Source organism: Pseudonaja textilis, chromosome 12 (assembly GCF_049901715.1).
Source record: "Pseudonaja textilis isolate UNSWEBS1 chromosome 12, rPseTex1.2, whole genome shotgun sequence".
NCBI lineage: Eukaryota > Metazoa > Chordata > Lepidosauria > Squamata > Elapidae > Pseudonaja > Pseudonaja textilis.
This window is the reverse complement of record NC_142001.1, coordinates 4,045,609-4,058,635: the sequence shown is the minus strand read 5'-3', so window position 1 is coordinate 4,058,635 and position 13,027 is coordinate 4,045,609. Positions and strand designations below refer to the sequence as shown.

Here is a 13,027-nt window from a genome sequence, read left to right as displayed (position 1 = left end):
CTGGACTCAGTTCAAAACCCTGAAGATGACCTGTTATGCCTCTGTGTAAACCCAAATGTAATTCCTTTTCCAGACTTGATTCTCCCCAATTCTATGATTTTATGAAGTGGAAGCTGCCCACCTCTGCTTGCATACTCTCAAGTAAAGGGAAGTCTTTGGACTGGTGGTTCCAGTGGCCAAATGCCTTTTTTGATCAGATTTTTTAATCTAATTTTCCTGCAGAACTTGACTTCAAATCTCCCTGTAGTTGATCATCACATCTGGCAACTTTATTCCAAGGAAGAATCTGGAAGGTGTCGAATTGAACATGGAGATAAAATATCCCACTGAAATGGCAACCCATATAGATCGAAATATCATTAAAACATAGCTTAAAAAGATCACCCCGATGATCATCAGCTAAAAGGCAAGTTTTTCAGGGTCTTCCTGAATGCCAAAATCATAAAGAAGCACAATCATAAGCCAGGGGTCTCCAATTTCAGCAACTTTAGGACTTGTGGGTTTCAACTCCCAGAATTCCTCAGCCATAAAGTTGCTAATTCTTCTTTCAGGGTCCTCAAAGGATGAGCAGAATTAGGTGGTGTCCCTGATGCTGTGATAACTTGGGGCTGTGCTGGATAAAGCTTTATAGAATTATTCCCAGACTAGTATGGATTCAGGAGACCATTTTATAAATACCCCCTGCACTCGCCTTCATTACCAGTGAAGAGTCAGTGAAGATAGTGGTAACTTACATTGGGAGTATCTTGGTTGTAGGTGGGAAATATTTTAGTTACCTAAATTCCTAGGGCTGGAAATGACCTTGGAGTTCTTCTAGTCCAACTCCTGTCCAAGGCAGGAGTCCTTACATCATCCCAGACAAATAGTTGGTCCAATCTTTTCTTGAAGACCTCCAGTGATGAAGTTCCTACAACTCCAGGAGACAAACCGTTCCACTGATTAATTGTTCTCACTGTCAAAAAAAATCCTCCTTATTTCCAGGTTGAATGTCCCTCTGATGAGCTTTTACCCTTTTAGTTTTTGTCTTGACTTCTTGGTGCTTTTGGAGAATAAATCCACCCTCTCTTCCCTACGACAGCCTTCTTAAGTGCTGGAAGATGATTATCATGTCATGTCTAAGCCTTTTCCTCATTAGGCTAAATTAGGGAAGGTTTAACTTGGATTCCTGCAGAAGGTGGAATTAGAAGGTGGCCCCTCCATCTCCAGAATATAGGATTCTATGTCCTTACTTGGCTTCTTTTAAAGTCGAGAGCATTCAACAAATCTTTTGGGACTCTCTCCCTTCCACCTTGTCCTACTCAGTGGCTGGCTACTGAGAAGAGAGACACAGCTGATATACTGTATCTGGCCCCGAGTTACATTTGCCCAAATTAAAATAAATGAAAACAAAAGACGCATATTTTTTGCAGTATCTCTATATACAGCACAATCTTACTACGTGGCAAGCAAAACTGTGAAACTGTCAATACACAAATGCACAGGGAAAGGGAGGCCAGAGAGAAACAAGGTTTATTTTTGTGAGGCTCTGCCTTGGTTGAAGCAATGGCTCACGTGACTTGTAACAATAGCAATGAGACGTGCCAGACAGAGGTGTGAAGTTTTAAGCTGAATTATGTTCTTTTACATCAAATATCTCCAACACGGTCTCTCCTCCAGATGTGCTGGGACTACAGTCTCGCTAGGAATTCTGAAAAGGGTTTGTCCCAATGCACCAGGCTTATTGCATGAAAACTACATAGTTTCCCTTCAGCTCAGTTCTACTCCTGTTGACTTTACGCTGACATGTTTATGCTGACAAGAATACAACATTTGTCTTTCCTTCCTTCCTTCTGGAGTATCTTCTCAGCTTCTCAACCTGGCTTAAGGTTATGGGCTATCCTAATTACTTCTGGTCCAAATACTAAGCATCCTGCTTAGCTTTCTCAAAATTAGGTGCTGATAGGTGCCAAGTCAATCTCTCCTGAGATTCAACCTCACTTCTTCTTTAGCAGATAACTTCAGCAGCAGATACATAGACTATATTTCATCTCTGAATTTGACTAATCTGAAGAATTTGGTGAAGAATTCAATCAGATGAACTGCATAATTACCCATTTCAGAATCATATTGCTCTGGACAATACATTTGTTTAATATTTTTATACCACTGATTCCAGTAGTCCCAAATATACTTTTTCAAGAGGCAACTGGACTGTCTGGTTTTTCTTTGACTGGATGGTGGGGAATGGAAGGGTTTATACTCCTTGCAGAAAGCTGGTCATTTGCATTCTTTTAGCAAGTTGCTAAGGCCTCCTGGAGGTACGTCTGGGTCCTCAGGGTCACCTGAGTAATACAAATGGGTGCGGAGCCTTTGAAAGGTCTGTGTTGTAGACTGGAGATACATTATGTCCTATCCCTCTTCCTCTGTTGAGACAGAACCATTCAGTTTGGGCACAGATGGCCTCTCTGGCCCCTCTTTCAAACCAGCAGTCCCCTCTGTCCAAAATGTGGACTTTGCTGTCTTCAAAAGAGTGGCCTTTGTCTTTTAAATGCCGAGGCACTGCTGAAACTACTCATCATCTATCAGTTCTAAAGAAGCTTCTTGGATGGGAAGCAAAATGTCTTCAAGGACAAAACCAAGAAAGTCCAGTTGCCTTTTGAAAAAATACCTTTGGGACAACCATGACCTGGATGGCTGAGAATCTGCTTAGACACACTGTACTGTCATGATTAGATTTTTACAGGTACCTAAATATGAACAGACATTAATTATTTTGTTCCCCAGAAGAAAATACAGACCTCTCTTATGGCCACAGCTGGCGAAGGATTTTGAAAGAAACCCACAAGCTGTATGCCGCACACTTTTCCCGACTTATTATTATGATTAATCCTGAAGTTCCATTATATTATTAATGCCGTTATATGGTTGCAGACTTTTTTTTTAGGCAAATTGTTTGGCACAGTAACATTTCTAACGAATCAAAACTAAATCCAGAAGCGTGCATAAAATGCGCAAACGTTTGAAAAGGAATGTTGCTGTTCACAAGAGCCCCATTTTTCAGGCAAGGGGTGGGGAGAACTGGCTTGCTTGAGAGTGCATTTAAATCACGCAGAGACATCAAAAGGCCTCTTATGCAAAACTACGGACAAGGTAATTGCCAGTCCCCTTGCCCCTTTGCCTTTTCTCTGCCACCGTAATACAGGAATAATTACAGGGAGGCGTGAGGGTCTCGGGCAAATATGGCATATTTTCCAGTTTATTAAAAGCCATTTTGCAAAGAAGTACATCCCGGCAAAGCCTCCAGAGAAGGAGAGAAGCCTCACACCAAGCCCAACTTCAGCTCAAAAAAGTTTGCAGATTTTCTAGTAGGGAAGGAAGGAAGGAAGGAAGGAAGGAAGGAAGGAAGGAAGGAAGGAAGGAAGGAAGGAAGGAAGGAAGGAGCGGGGAGAGGGAGGGAGGGAGAGAGAGAGAAAAAGAATGAGAAATACCTCTCACACGTGTGAGAAACGGAGAGCCTTTGTTCTCATTTAATTAATACCTTGATGGAAAAGCCCCTGGAAATATTAAGCAGAAAGCGAACAAAGAATGGGATTGACCTTTAACTGCTTTCTCTATGAAGGATAAAAGAGTCTATCTGACTTGTTCATTTTCACTCCATTAATTATTCCCCCCACTGCCTGGCTTTCACTTCACAACATCAGATCCAGGTTTGTCTTTCAGTTGCGGGAGGACCTGAATAACAAAACCAGTTTAGCAGCTGGTTCACAAAAGAGGCACTTACCCCCAAGGTAACACCGTCTGAGCCCCTCAGCTACTTAGGGGGGCACATTTTACTCCCACCCCAGTCAATTAACACCCTCCCTCCTGCCAGGGTGAGGGAGAGGCCTGCCTGCCCAGGTGGCTGGCTGGTTTGGGTTTAACTTGAGATGTGAACTTGTAAGCAATGGTTTGTGACATCCGCTCCTCATTTGGCTGCAGACTATGGCTTAACATAATGTGCAAAGCAATGACAGTGATTATGGGTAATTATATCTGGCTATTGGACAAGGATGTCCATAGGATGCGGTGAAAAAAAGTCAAGAGGGCAATTGTGACAGTTTGATTGGAGCTCCATCTTTGGCAACCAACAACGAAAGAGAAAGCTACCGGTACATAAACAGAAAGCGAAGTCCGCTACTTCCTTCTAGCAGTGATCATGTTGCCTAGTTGGGTCATGAAAAACAGCCAAGTTCAAAGAGTACCAAGGACACCACAGTCCTCCTCCTCCTCCTCCTCCACCTCCTCCTCCTCCTCCTCCTCTTCCATCTGCATCATTCTGCAAACCCCACTCCCTCCTAACTCTGATGACGTTACATAGTTGGGTCACGAAACGTCTGCTAGAAAACAACCCTGAGCTAAAATATTCTCTTCTATCAGCTCCATTTCCCTTTTTATGTACAACATAAAATTAAAGGTTGTGGATTGTAGGATTCAAGTGGTGCTGCATAGAAAAACTGGCAGAGTTTTGTCCACGCTGGTGTGGTTGCCGTGTTCATGGCCCACATCATGCAGGGACCTCTGTTATAAGCCTTCCTCAACCCGATGCTGCCCAAGCACCCAGACGCAATGCTGTCCCTTTCAGCAGCTGGAAAACAGCAGGAGTTCGAGCCCACCCATCCTTAGCCTCCCTCAGCCTCACCTCATTTCCTGTCGCTTCTGGAATCCGCCTCCTTTCCTTCCTTGGGACACAGGTAGTCCTCGACTTATGACCACCATCGAGCCCAACATTTCTGCTGCTAAGGGAAATGTTTGTTAAGTGAGTTTTGCGTACCTTTCTGGCCACGGTTGTTAAGTGAATCACTGTAGTTCTTAACTTAGGAACACAGTTGTTAAAGGAACCTGGCCTCCCCATTGACTATGCTTGTCGGAAGGTCGCAAAAGGGGGTCACGCAACCCCAGGATACTGTAACCATCATAAAGGTGAAACACTTGCCAAGCATCAAAAAACGTCACCAAAAAAGCACAGCAAATAATGTTCTTTCTGCACTAACTTAGAAAGCTCAAATTGCCCAAGGAGCTGCTGATCCAGTTCTACAGAGGAACTATTGAGTCTGTCATCTGCACCTCTATAACTGTCTGGTTTGGCTCTGCAAACCAACAGGACAGACACAGACTTCAGAGGATAATTAGGACTGCAGAAAAAACAATGGCTACCCACCTGCCTTCCAGGGAGTGCTGTAAAAATACCTATAGACCCCTCACATCCTGGACATAAACTGTTTCAACTCCTACCCTCAAAACGATGCTATAGAGCCCTGCACACCAGAACAACTAGACACAAGGACAGTTTTTTCCCGAACGCCAACAAATAATTCCCACAACACTGTCCAACTGTTTACTAAGTCTGCATTACTATTAATCTTCTCATCACTCCTTATTGCCCATCCCCTCCCACTTGTGCCTGTTGGACTGTAACTTTGTCGCTTGTATCCTTATTATATTGACTGTTTCCTAGTATGGTTCAATTGCTTATTGTACCCTATGACTATCATTAAGTGTTGGACCTTATGTTTCTTGATGAATGTATCTTTTCTTTTATGTAGACAGAGATTATTTGCACCAAAACCAAATTCCTTGTGTGTCCAATCACATTTGGCTAATAAAGAATTCCATTCTAATTCTAATTGTAATCTGGACTATGGTGCAGTGCTGCAGTGGTCATAAGTGTGGAAAATGGTCATGTCACTTTTTTCAGTGCTGTTGTAACTTTGAATAGTCACTAAATGAACAGTTGTTCATAGTGACTATTCAAAGTTACAACAGCACTGAAAAAAGTGACACCTGTTCTGCATTCTAACCACTGGGCCCCCACAGCTCTCTACTGTTCCTCTCCCCATTCTTATATACCATAATGGGACAATGCTGATAAGAACACCCATTATTATTTTATTCATACTTGCTCTTCACTATTCTGGAAGCTAAGAAAAAATGTTCAGCAAATCAAATTTAACAGATTTTAAATTTAACAGAGTTGGAAGGGACCTTGTAGGTCATCTAGTCCAACCCCCCCTCACCTAAGCAGGAGACCTTACACCATTTCTGACAAATGGCAGTCCAGTCTCTTCTTGAAAACTTCCAGTGATGAATCTCCCACAACTTCTGAAAGCAACTTCTGTTCCATGGGTTGATTGATCTCACTGTCAGAAAATTCCTCCTTAATTCCAGGTTGAATCTCCCCTTGATCAGTTTCCATCCATTATTCCTTGTCTGGCCTTTGGGTGCCTTGGAAAACAGGTTGACCCCCTCCTCCTCTCTGGCAGCCCCTCAAATATTGGAAGACTGCTTTCCTGTCTCCCCTGGTCCTTTTCTTCACTAGACTAGCCATGCCCAGTTCCTGCAACTAGTCATTGTATGTTTTAGCCTCCACTCCCCTTATCATCCTGGTTGCTCTTCTCTGCACTCTTTCTAGAATCTCAACCTCTTTTTTTATAGTGTGGTGACCAAGATTGGGTGCAGTACTCTAGGTGTGGTCTTACTAAGGCTTTATAGAGGGGTAGTAGTACCTCCGTTGATCTTGATTGTATCCCTCTGTTAATGAAACTTAGGATTCTAGCCATATAATTACTCCGCAAAGAAAATAAATACAAGCCAGCATACGAATTCACGACAAATTGCTCTGATTTAAAACTTTAGATGATAAACCATCTGTTTTATAAAACTGAAAATCACAGAGGGGAAACATAAGGAATTCAGGTGACATAGGAAACCAATTTGTGTTGATCTGTTTACCAAGATCAAAAGTGCCATTTTTTTTATCCTCCAAAGAGAATTCACACTTGTCTGTAAGTTAAAACATACACTGAGAACACTAGCGTCGTCTTAGGAAGAAGAGAAGTATCTTTTGGAAGCCACAATATGAAAATGAGGTAAATGTAATCAAAATATTTCAAGCATATCAGGATAAAATACATGTCAGAAATCTTTTGTAAGACCTGAAAAATGACAAGTTCTCAACATTTAGACTTTGTTGAGATGAAACACTGTGGCAAACCAGATGTTGCATGCAGAAACGTTTTTTCTCAGACCTATTCACACATAGGTAACTCGATATATGAAAGAGCCATAACTGTTCATTTTGCATTTGCATTGTTGATACATAAAAGACCAAAATTTATTGCGTCTAATATGTTTTATTTACTTGATTGATACTTTATACTTTCTCCTTCTGTCAAAAGTAAAATCCATCAAGGGGCCTCACAGGAAAGGAAAAACAGAACTAAGCATGTCTATCAGCAAAAACAGTAAAGTGATAACCACAGAATAAAACTGCTATGAAAATAATGAAAAAGCAAACGTGAAAAAATGCACCCTGGTGGTTTTTCTAAGCATAAGAGTTTGGTTTTTCTGCCAAGATCCCTTTCGATGCCATTTTGCTTTCAGCTGGACTGTCTGAATAAAACAGGAAAGTCCTTTTTGACTGTAGGTGATTCAGTGGAACATTCCTGTCAAAAGTGGGAACAGGAGGGAGGTGATGCCTCATAAAACAATCCCTTCCTAATCTAGCCACGGATTTCAAAATCACCGTAGCCAGCCTCTGTCCCTCTGGCTTCTCTGTGACTCTCAGCTTTCATTTTTCCTCTCCATCCCTCCCCTCTCTCTTCATATGAAAGAACAGGGAAGGCAGAAAGGTAGGTTTGCATTTACCTGAAACCCCTTTTCCCCTTTGGGGGATACGTAGGTAAAAATCAAAGTTTCAAAACAGTAAAACAGGCAACATCCAGCCTTGCCCTACATCACAGAGCGAAATGAAGAAATGCTGGGGAAAATCCAGGTAGTCCTTGGGTTGTGACAGCAATTGGGACTGGAATTCTGCCGCTAAACAATCAGGCTGTGGAGCGTATCGCATAACTGCGTCATTTAGTGAGGACAATCCTGGCTGCCTTCATTACCGTCATTAAGGAAGGATTTCAGGCTGTTAAGTAACAGGAGGCGGGAGTCCCAGGCAAGGAGCATGGAGTGTGTACTGCCACCCTGGGGGCCACTGCAGGCAGGCCCTAGGAAGCATGGCGGGGAGGGGGGGTTGCGAGTGGCTGTGCGTTATGGATTGTGGGCAATGGGTGTGCGTGCGAGAGGAGGAGTTAAAACCTGTAGCAGGCTCCTCAGGAGAAAAAGCAGTAGGAGCAACTTTCAGGAGGAACTTGCAATCTTCCCTACTGGCTTCTTTATTGATATTCCTTGTGGGAAGCCAACAAGGAAAGTTGCAAACGGCCTTATGTGCCCAGGACTCCTGGGGATGTAATTGTGAACCAGACACTGAGTGACTGGACTGAAATCACGTGACTGTGGGGTTGCTGTGGTGGCCAGTTCTTCTAGGACTGCGCATCCCTTTTTTTTTTAAAGCACCGGTATAACTTTGAAAGGTTGCCGAATGAATTGAACAGAGCTTGGAAGGGGTGTGACGGTATGTGAGAAAGGCCTTGAGAGCGAGGCCAGGGAATAGTCAGATAAGAGAGGGCTTGGCCTGCAGCTGCATAATGGGTGGAGAAAGAGGATCAGAAGTGAGGTGCAAAGGGGGCCCAGCTTCTCACGGTGTAGAGATGCTCACGGTGTAGAGATGCTGGGAGATTTGTACTTGCAAGGTTCTGTTAATGAAGCTTTAAAATAAAGTAGAAGTATCTTATCTGGTAATGTTTCCTATCTCATCTGCCTGGCAAGGCTGCCATCAGTCTCGCAAGTCTGAAAGTACAAATCTCTCACTATCTCCTTTACAGCCTGAGAAGCTGATGGGGTGGGTGGAGCTCTGGGCCTCCTTCTCCATCCATGAGGCAACTGTGGAGTATGCCCTCCCTTATCTGATCTCAAGGTCTGTCATACCATTGGGAGGCAGGGGAGGTGACCCCCCACTCATTTTTTTAACTCAGAACCAAACGTTTCAATTCCTATTGATTTCACAGAGAGTGCTGTGTTGTTTTCTTGACAGCAACGTGGAGCTGGCCTATCTTGATCTTATCTTGGGATGGATCTTTAATTTTCAGTCAGTCCAATCTTTTTAAGTTTTCCTAATGCGCTTCCATAATGCTATCAACCTAATGCAGCTCTGATTAGCATGATGCTTTGGGTGCTCAGCCAAAGGAAGAGCAGCTCCTTGAACAAAGTAGGAGATTTGGGAGTTCTAGTAGACCTCAAAAGCTTGGCGTCCTGTTACAGAAGCTCTCCAGGCAACGTCTCCTGCAGAGCCGGGTTCCCGGTTCACTAATTCCTGGTCACTAATCTTGGGGTGGCGGTGGGGAACTAAAGTCCAAGCTGCCTGAAGGCCACGCCTATGCCTTTTTTCTTCACACCTTTCTACCTGGTCCCTTCTTGGACTAGAAGACCTGGAAATCCCTGTGATTCTATCTTCTTCAGACTCTTCATCCCAGGGTTTCCGGGGACTTTCGGTTACAAAAGCTGGACCACCAATTGTGGTCTGGTGCTCTGGACCACCAAGCATTCAGGTACCAGCAATGAAGCCACTGATGGAACCCCACAGTCCCACGCTGGGTTCTCCTTCTCCCTCTTTTCAAATGTCAGTGATGGCACACACACACACACACACACACACACACACACACACACAGGCAACACCCAGACAGGGCAGTCTTAAAGCAACTGATTGGATCCCTGAGCATACGTGTTCCAATACTGCAGAAAGAGAGCCGCCTGCTTGCTGTCCGGCCCTGCCTTACTGCTGCCTGCTAATTCTTTCTTCAAGCTCACCTCTGTCTATTTATCTCCATCTATGGAGGGAAATGATGCACGGCGGCATTTGACTCGGGCTTTGTTAAGCACTTACCACATTCTCTGCATTCAATAAATTTTAATTAGGAATAAGGTTATTAACGTGGAACCCAATTCCCATTGCTGCTGCTTGGCTGCAAAGGAGCTCCAGGCATTCACAGTCCGGGTCCATCGTTCTTCACGAAGCCCGACAAATGATTATCCTCCCATCCATCGGCGGGGGAGGGGGGAGAAGAGGGGGAGGGGGAGGAGAGCCACTGGTTTTGGATCTCCAGAGCCTGCATCGTCCCATCCGGGGTGCCTGCAGGGTGAGGTCAAAAAGATCACGATGACAGCCGCAACGAAAGCTTTGATCACCACCTTCATCTTTCTAACCGCATCCTCCAAACATCCCTGGTCCCTGGGCCAAGGCTCGTCTGATTCCTCCCCCCGCCCACCCACAAGACCACAGTCAAGAAGAAAGCTGAAGCAATCGCTAGGAAAAACAAATAAAACTACGAGGGCAAAAGATCTCATCCACACATAAATGTCCAATTAAACTGATTTATTGCTTGAATGCACAAGAATCCTCTCCACTAAAGGTTAGCACCTGTTTGAAGTTACATAAGGGTCAATGGAATTCGAGGAGGGGGTTGTACTTAGTCTGTACTAAGTTTGTGGCTATGTAAGGAATCTAGGCTAATTGTTCTTTTAACTCCACCCCCTGGGTTCTGCCATTTCTTCTCTTACAAAAATGACGTGGTTTTTGTAAACAGAGCGAACAAAAGAGCTGGCTTCACATATGCACTAAGCCAGGACTTGACCAACAACCGTTTCCTGAATAAGGCGTAACTGTTTATTTGTAAACACAATGTCTGGCTTCACACCACACACCATTGAGCCCTGGTGGCACAGTGGTTAGAATGTTGAATTGCAGGCTAACTCTGCCCACTGCCAGGGGTTCGATCCTGACCAGCTCAAGATTGACTCAGCCTCCCATCCTTCCGAAGTTGTAAAATGAGGAGCCAGATTGTTGGAAGCAATAGGATAACTCTGTAAACTGCTTAGAGAAAATTTTAAAGCACTCTGAAGCGGTGTATACACACACACACACACACACACACACACACACACACACATATATATATATATGCGAATAGGCGGCAATACAAATCTAATAAATAAATAAACAAACAAATGAATAAAATATAAGTCTAAGTGTTAGTGCTATTACTATTCACGCATCCAACTACCTTTATGTTTTCAACTTTGAATTTTCTCTGGCTGAGAATTCTGAGAGTGGAAGTCCACATATCTTAGAGTTGCCAAAGTTGAGAAACACTGGACTACATAAAACCAGGCAATAATTTGGCACAGAATGAAACCCCCAACTTTGTACAGATTATATCCAATTGGATTCAGTATTTAAAAATAATGGGGAAACATCTCTGAATGCCCTGGGTTTGCTGTGCCTCCACCCGCTCTCCTCCTTCTGAAAATCTTACAGAATTGAGTTGCTGCTGCTTTCCTCCGTAGCAGTTTTTCAACTTCCCAGCCCAGCCTATTGCCCTGGGATTTCCTGTTTGTCTCCCATCCATGAACTGTGTCTTGATCCTGCTTAACCTCTGGGGCCAGACCAGGTCATCCAGATGTGCCCACTAAAATCAGTCCCGTTTCTAGCAATGGTGAACAGCTAACATCCAACCGGTTTAAGCATTTCTACTCTCACCTTGACTAAACTTAGAAATATTCATTTGATCAGCACAAATGAGACTAGGGTGGGAAGTACAGCCAATAAGTGTTGTGGACAACAGGCCCAACAGTCTTTGCCAGCATGGTGAAAGGGATGCTGGGAGCACATCTGGAATATTGCAAGTACCTTTATCTCTTATTTGTGCCTGCCTTTGCATTCAAACCAAGTGTAAAATGAACCAATTACAATAACAGAAACTATGTATTAGAATCAAAATCACGAGGACGTAAGGCAGACAACTGGAAATCAGATAAACTGGAAACCAATTGAGTTTTGTTGTGTTACGTCCAGCCTTAGTCACGCTTCGATCTGACTGACATGCCACAGAATCCCAGCTGGCTATGTGGGCTAACCTGAACCTCAGACTATATTTCAACATAGGTTATTGATTGAGTGGGTTTGGACAGCAGCATCAAGCCACAAATGCGTGGTTTACAAAACACCGCTTGGCATGTTGGGTGAAGCAGGCTAAAATACCCACCGAAACTAGCTGTATCTCAGTCTGGTATGGAAATTGCAGCATTAGAGAAAAGAAGGCATTACAGAGGGTGGTGAAAACCGCCCAACGTATTACAGGGATCCCACTTCCTGCCATTGTGGACACTCAGAGGAAACGATGTCTGCAAAAAGCCCACAGCATCGTTAAGGACTCCTCCCATCCAGCCCATAAACTGCTTAGCCTTCTTCCATCTGGGAAGAGGTTCAGGTGCCTGCAGTCAGACCAGCAGGCTAGGGAATAGCTTTTACCACACAGTGGTCTCCTTACCGAACTCCTCAACTCGTCTACCCCACCACACACACACACACACACTGGTACTTCCCCTGATAATATATATCTTGTATAAACTCTCCGTGCATTATACTTATATTCAATATGTTCATAAACACTCTGTACAGTCGTATATATTCCTTCCATAGATATCTATTCTGTATATTCATAGATATTCTGTATATCCACATATAGTTATATATTTTGTATATCTGTATATATATATATATATTTATACTTCATTGCTGTTTTGCACTTCTGGTTAGATGCTAACTGCATTTCGTTGCCTGTGCTCATGTGCAATGACAATAAAGTTGAATCTAATCTAATCTAAACTAATCCTTGATTGTTTTGATTTTGTTCCAACCTGCAGCCTTGTTAAATACACAGGGAATGACGAGGCAAACTGCCAGAGCGCAAGTTTGCTCTTTCCCGGGGCATTTCTAAGAGGGAGGCAAAATCGTTGCCCCTCTTGGGTTTCAAATATTTCTTCAGCCCACGCCCTGCAAGCATGCCTGTTGGACAGAACCCAAGAGCTACTGGAAGGCCACCTTCAGCCAGCAGATGACCCCGAGGCTTTAATCCTTTGGAAAGAGTCTGAAACTATTGTTCCAGACCCAAAGCAAATATTGAAAGGCAGGATTCCAAAACAAAGCAAGATGTTGTCAAAGAGCAGCAGAGAGCCCTTTCCTTAAATGTACCCAGCAGCCACTGCACTGGCCAAAGAAAAGGAGGAAAAAAATATTCACGACCAAAGTCTTTGTTTTGCCACTTTCGGCACTCACACAAAA

General features: G+C 43.7%; 1 protein-coding gene and 2 long non-coding RNA genes across 3 annotated transcripts in view; 1 reads left to right on the top strand and 2 right to left on the bottom strand.

The window, feature by feature from the left end:
• LOC148124756 (uncharacterized) overlaps positions 1-13,027 on the top strand; it is an 801,081-nt gene that overhangs the window by 503,837 nt on the left and 284,217 nt on the right. The window lies entirely within an intron of this gene.
• NEXMIF (neurite extension and migration factor) overlaps positions 1-13,027 on the bottom strand; it is a 386,178-nt gene that overhangs the window by 299,940 nt on the left and 73,211 nt on the right. The window lies entirely within an intron of this gene.
• Positions 877-5,316, bottom strand: LOC148124758 (uncharacterized). The gene is made up of 3 exons (XR_015745009.1): positions 5,177-5,316; positions 4,658-4,751; positions 877-913 (listed from the first exon to the last, which is right to left on the bottom strand). It is a non-coding gene; the product is annotated as an uncharacterized LOC148124758 (long non-coding RNA).